A 7,387-nucleotide genomic window follows, 5' to 3' on the forward strand; every position below is an offset into this window, starting at 1 on the left:
TTTAATCTCACCTAAATATGAATTGAGAAAAACTCGCAATTTATTACTATCAGGAAAAACGAGTAGTACAATAATGTACACAAGACATAGGTAATAGTAATACTTAATTAATTGACAACAAAGACAACGATTTGTCACTTAGTAACTGAAGTTAATGCGATGAACAAGAAACCGCAAAATATGTAATTCTCAAAAACTGAACAATAAGAACATTGCACAATATCACAGATATAACGTTATTATTAACGGGTAGTCTCTTACAATCGCTGGGAGAAAATGAGGAAATGTTCACAGCGGTCCATACGTATACAATTACACATAAAAGATTTCCCTGATCATTTATTCATCTATTCGTGTTAAGCTGTTATATCTCTGTTTGAAACAAATACCACCCGAGCTAAAGTTAAAAGTCCTTTATTTACCCTTCCCAACTTCAGAAGGGCCTATGTTTCCATCTTGTCTCCTCTTTGTTGATTTGAAACTATACAGCAACATGTTTCGGATGGTCACACTTACTAGTTGCTGTCTGAAAATATTATAATATTGAATTTACAATTTGTTACTTTATTACCTAACTAGCATGCTTAAACTTTTGCAATAGTATGCCTTCATTATTAGCATCAGCGATACTATAATAACAAACAGAGAGAGAGAGAGGAGAAGTTATGCTGTTTCTCACTCCTCCATATTTTCTTTTCAGTTTGATGTACACACTACGATGATAAATAAATATCGTTTGAACTAATCATATCCACATTCTTGAGAAGGGAACGAGCATTGTCATGTTCCAAGCAACTACGTGTAAGTCTGTCGAGTAGAAACGGAATCACCAATCGGTACCATATACTAAGCAACTGTATGAATGTGCTTAAAAACAAAAGAAGGAATCAACGGCAATTACACAATGAAGGCTAAAAATGAACATTTAGTGGCAAGATTCATTCTTTCCTAGGGGAGTGCATGTAAGTTCGTGCAGGACGAATGTACATGTGCTTTGCTGTAGTTCTCTAAGACTATATCAAAGAAATCTTGCAAACGAAACTTGCATGAAATAGTTCGTGGAAATAGTATTAAAATGCCACTACCAAAACATTTCTTCAATACTTGTATGACAGAGATAGCGGAATGCTAAACACTTGTGGCCCAACGGTGTGAGGGAACCCATTGATATCTCAGATACAACCTCTACAAGAAAAGGCCCGGAATAGCAGAAATATAGGCAGCCCTTAGTGCAGGAAGCATAATATACCAGATATATAGGATCTTAACAACAACAATAATGAGGCAATATGTATTATATATCCCCAAGAAAGAAAAGACATTATTGCCACATGGCCCTCTAATTACATTAGGATTAATGGCCATGATAGTGGAACCACAACCTATAACAAGAAAGATCAAACAGAAACTATAAGAAATGCACATCTCGGGACTTTAAAAGAATTTATAAGGATTCCACGAGAGGCGACGACAAAAAGATTTCAACAGAACTTTGACATAAAAATACATGACTTTAGAATGGCAATATATAATGAATACCAGTCACAAATGGAAGTACGCAGATATAAAAAGAACACGCAAGAAAACTAAGGACCTTTTACTTAACGCGGGTTTTGGTAAAAACCTGGCGCACAAGCTGCGCATGCCATCAGAAATGTAATAGATGCGGAACAAGAAGCAATGTGACAAGAAAATGTCAGTGAAACGAGAAAAGAACTCAGCAAACAGATGCGAAAGAAATACAAGCAGAAACACACAAAAATGAAATGATCGTCTACTCTAAGAAGACACAACAACAGAAAGAATATCACATGGATGCGACCAATTAAGAAACTCCAAAAGAGAAGGGAAACTCCGACTGAGCTCCACTAACAAAGGAAATGATATTGTTCGAGAAAAAAATAAAAGCGTAAGGAAACAACAGGAAATTCCGAAAGAAACTACGAGAGAAAACAGAATGAAAAGAAACATGACAAAAGAGAGAAAAGAGAAAAGAATGAAAAAGGACCATAAAAACCCAGAATATATGGTCAATCCAAAGAATTAGAATCATAATAGAGAACTACCAAAGAAACTATGAAGAACTCCTGGTGGAAATATCAAACATGTAGTAAGAAAATACAAAAATATCAAAAAGATAATATTAATAATATATTTAATAAATATAATGTATATTTAATAAATGTAATGTATATTTAACAATATATATATATATATATATATATATATATATATATATATATATATATATATATATATATATATATATATACATATTAGTAAAATGAACATTGAAGTGACAATTAATAAATGCACAACACACTAAACATGTAACATATTACAAAAGTATGATCATTGTACAGTTGAAAAGAAAGTGCGTGGCTTGAATTATATCATTCACACATCCGGAAGGCGGAAACAGAAAGAACATTTTCGTTTATATATGATAATGGAGCATGTTGATAGAGATAGCCTTATTAATCATTCAGTAATCTTAGTTGTACTTGTCCCCCACAGTAAGGATTTTGACGACGATATGCAGTCTGATTGTTGTGAGCCTGGTTTAATCAACTGCTGGAATTCAGATATGTTTCACAGCCTGGGTCAGATACTTTCAAATTTACAACCACAAGAAAAGAGCGAGCTAAAACAGTTATTATGTGAATATGAGCACTTGTTTCTATATATTCTAAAACCAATAAATGCAATACGCAACGACATTTAAATTGTAGCTTATGTATATGAAATATATCAGTGAAAAGCAACTGTTGAGATTTTGGGATAAGTTAGGATTTTCCTCCAATCTTCCATAATTACTGAACTCGTGACCAATCTGTTGAGTACGAAAAACACGTTTTATTGCCCTAAAAAATATCAGAAAGCGTTTGATAAATTAAGGCTATACTTAGGTCCGGCCTTAGTCCGATTGGGCCGATTTGGCGCAATAATAGCACCATCGCTCACAGGGATATATATATATATATATATATATATATATATATATATATATATATACACACACAGAAAGAGAGAGAGTAATTTTTAAAGCGATCAAATTAAAAAAAAAATTGTTCAATATCATATAAAACTTGTTTAAAAGTTTATTTTCAAATACCCTGCTCAAAGGGGCCCCCACGTAAATCCAGGTGGTCCCGCCAAAATGATCCAAATCGGGCCCCAGTTTGCTAAGGCCGCTCTTGGCCATACTTAAAATTCAACCAGTTCATTCAGTTCTTAATTTCAGTCATTTAAAGTGTCTGTTGATACAAGAGGTTCGTCTGGTATTGATTCAAGAAAACAGAAATGGTATGGACCATTTAGTGTGCTATTTTTTTTCAGAAAAAATAAACAAGCACCAGAGATATTATTCCACTATCAAAATATATGTTTGGCTTTTCTATTTCCTTTGCAATACTTTAAAATGTATATTTGTTTAGCTTCTTCTCTGATTATTGTTTAAAATGATCACAACCTCTTTGTTGTCATTAAGAACATAAGAAACAAAATTCATATATTGTGGAGGTGGCATTTAATATTGCAGGAGTAGAACATTGAAATAAGGCACATCAATGGAAAGGATCTGACTGCAGATGTACTTTCCAGTGTATAGAGGTATTATATTGATTTGTGTATGTTTTGTGTCATTCATAAAACACTTCAATGTAAGTTTAATTATTATAGTATCATATTTAGATTTGATTAATATATAGAAGAAAGCATTATTCTACTAAATCTTTCTTTTTCTTTGTGAGAAAATGTGTTACGTATATTTAATGAGTATTGTGTGATTGACCTTTTTCCGTAAATGAGCCTAAGAGTTTGTGCCCAACTTATATTTTTTTAACATTTTTACTGGGGTTTGAGTTCTACACCAAATTTTTGATTATGACCTAAAGAGATTATAGAAGTAAGTTGTTGACAGTTTGGGGTACGTTTCAATCAGGATGATGCAGCTTTCCTGAAAGGTTTATTGCGACATGGGTCAAGTGGGAACGTACATTCGGTTTTTACACCAAAATTATCTATTCCTATTTTAACATCTGTCCAGTGGAATCAATTTGTTTAGTTGTGCTCAGTTATAATTGGAGAGAATTTATTTAAATTATTCATTTGAATTACAAATTACTTATTGACTTTTTCTTAACCAAATCGTTGCTTTTTGATTACTGTGAATTCACCCAAAGACATTTTTTATCACAAAGCCAAACTATTGGTATATTAACAGATTTACAATTATAGGCACATCAGCAATTGTTCAAAATTGGAATTTATTCAGAACACCACTGTAAAAAAAAAAAATTGGAACACTATGCATTTGAACTTAAGATTTAACGTTTACGACTATTTATGATTGTATTCAAAATACTGTAAGTGCCTTTAAAGTTTTCATTTCATATTTTAGAGAAATACATTTTGTGTTGAATTTTACTATGCTTGTTGGTTTTGTCTTTTTCTTATACTTCTTTAAAGACTTCAGAGTCGTAAATTTGAGCAATATTTTGAAGACTTCAAATCGCAAAGATAGCATAGGACTTTGTTACCGAATTAGCTACATTTAACTTTGACCTGAAACTTTACAGAGTTTCAGATAGAAAAAATCTTTAATGTTGTGGAACGAGCTCTAGAAACTTACATATAAACACCGTGCCAAACATGCATGCTAGACACATCACTGGCTATAAAAACGCATGCTAGACACATCACTGGCTATAAAAACGCATGCTAGACACATCACTGTCTATAAACACGCATGCTAGACACATCACTGGCTATAAAAATCCAAACCTCTCATGAGCCACCGCAAAGTCGGCAACAACCAGAAATGTATTATGTAAGAACTGCCTTCTTCAAACTTTGTCAATTACCCTTTATCCGCCCCGGTTGAGTCAAACATAATGATGAAATTACAAATGAAAACTCGTACACTTACCAACCAGAGTGGTTCAGTCATCAATCCACATGCTAATCTACAAAAAGATTTCCATTTAACATATCTTTGCTCTGGTAACTGCAACACTTGCCATATTTCCAGGACAGAAAATATAAATTTCCAAGAAAACGATGAATTAGAAATCTCCTTAGTCATTACACACTTGTTTAGAGCTGTATACTTTCTAGTATCATTGACTACCATAGAACTTTTCCAAATTAGAACTGATAAAAGTTTTAAAGATATTCTTATAAAATATATCAATTATTTGTTGTTATTTCCATGTGGCATCCATAAATTAAATGTGATAATGCATTAATCATTTCACATCATTTTAACTTTCTCTGTTCCCATGAGTAGAACATGAGTACTTAAGAGTCGACTGGTCACCCCATTGCTCTCATTAACATATTCGTATTGATGCGCGTTTACATTTAATAGCACGTGGCTCGAGGTGCCCATGACGCAATAAGTACAACAGGTAACAATTACAACTTGTTTTTTTTATAGTTTTTTCTTTCTTTCTTTCTAAGAGCGATAGCTAGATTCTACTTAGATAATTGTTTAGGTTTCCATAAAACAGTATAAGATCTGATGAGCGGTATAAAAGGAGAGGCAATAATAATAATATCTGTTTATATTTGTATGTATTTAATCTGTTATCTGTACTGCAGAAAAGCAGGATTATTTTAATTTTGAGTGGAAAATGTTGTGTGAGAAAAATAATCTGTGTTGGTGTCTGTACATAGACAAGGAAATCCCTGTCGCGGGGTTATATTGTCTCCCCACTCGGCGCGGTCTCGTGGGGTAACATATAATGTAACCCCTTGACTGTGATTTACTTGTTGCAGTGCAAACCCCAACACAGATTTTATTAATCTTATCTTGTCTTATGGTTATGTACCGTCTTATGTCCTATTGTTAGTTCCAATTTTTATTAAGTAAGACATAATCTGTGCCTGGGAACGTTTTGGTCCTAAATATTTTCCGGTCTGGAATGAGAGTTTAATTCGTAGTTTACGTAAATAAATACATGAAATGACCCAACACTCTGCTATATGGCGATTTACTATCCAATTTTGAATATTATCCCTAAGCCGACTAACTCTGTCTTCAAGAGCAACAAATTAGCTCCAAACACGAAGCCCCATTATGTTGTTAATTTTCATAACTTAATGAAATCATTCTATATATCTCTTGGAAGCAATTTTGAACTAAACACAAATCTTTTCCCAAAAGTGTGTTAATATGTTTTTGCAAAGCATAAAATTGAACGATTCTTATTGGAGGATTCACTTGTCAGATCTTTATTTTCGGAGGTGCTTAGTTTTGCACGTTGTAAGCTCTTCGGTTTCGGAGGCAGATCTTGCGTGTAGTCCACAATCCCAAAATCCCTATCTATAAGTGATCGGTTTTTAAAAAAACACCGGAACTTGTTACGTTTGCTTATCCAACTGTTAAGATATATAGTATCGTAGGACCCACGGTACCAATTGGAATCGGTTCACAATTAATACTTCCAGTTCAGTACCCCAATGTAGTTCTAGTCTATTTTTAGAACATTTTTTCCTCTCTCATTTTGGTGGTGATAGAAGAGTTTTATTTATGCATTTTTGGTAGGGATTTAAAGGTAACTGTTTATTCTTGATAATATGAGCTCAGGGTGTTGTTGTCTGTGTGTATTTCGGCGACAGTGCACAGTGAGTAATAAGGCCTTGGTGATGCTCCGGAAGTGAAATCTGTGTTCTGTTTACATGGTGATGTGTTGACAGTTCAGCATCTAAAAGAAGAGCAGGTCAACCTTTGACGAGAACTTCACCGTGAAGTCATCTTTGAAGGTATTTTAGATTGGCATATGATTTGTATTGATTGTCACAGTGGAAAGGTCAGTACTGAGAAACCAATGTAGATAACATATAGTAAAATTAATTGTGTCCTATGTCCAATTGCATAAAATATTGTAACCAGTCTGGATTTGGCTAGTTAAAAAGAGAATACATGGCTTTGGCTGGCCAGGATTGGTTGATAACAAAAGTTAGCTTTAATAAAAAAAAACAACAAAAAAAACTTTTGACTGCTTATCCTAGTTCTAACTGACAAAAATAAATAGAGACATTGTTTTAATTTATGGAATTTCGGTCCTTCAGCAGTCTTGAGATCGGAACACTCAGTATTGAGATTTGCACCCGTCTCTTTGGTGCAGAATTGAAAGCACATGTTTCAAAAACGTGTAGATCCAGATTATGCCTCCGCTCGTTTCGTTTTCTTTACACAAAAGCTGTTGTCCAGGATGCATCTATATTGATAAATATAGGTTTGATCAGAAGCAATAAGAAATTTAAAGTAATTGAATTTTTAATATGGTGTTTGCATAGGTTTACATTGGAACTGAATTAATATCTTGAGTATCCCGAACGACTATGGTAACGATTAAGACTGGTTTCCTGGAAGAGTTGA

The sequence above is a fragment of the Sinohyriopsis cumingii genome, chromosome 15 (assembly GCF_028554795.1).
Source record: "Sinohyriopsis cumingii isolate HCF-2022 chromosome 15, ASM2855479v2, whole genome shotgun sequence".
Lineage (NCBI taxonomy): Eukaryota > Metazoa > Mollusca > Bivalvia > Unionida > Unionidae > Sinohyriopsis > Sinohyriopsis cumingii.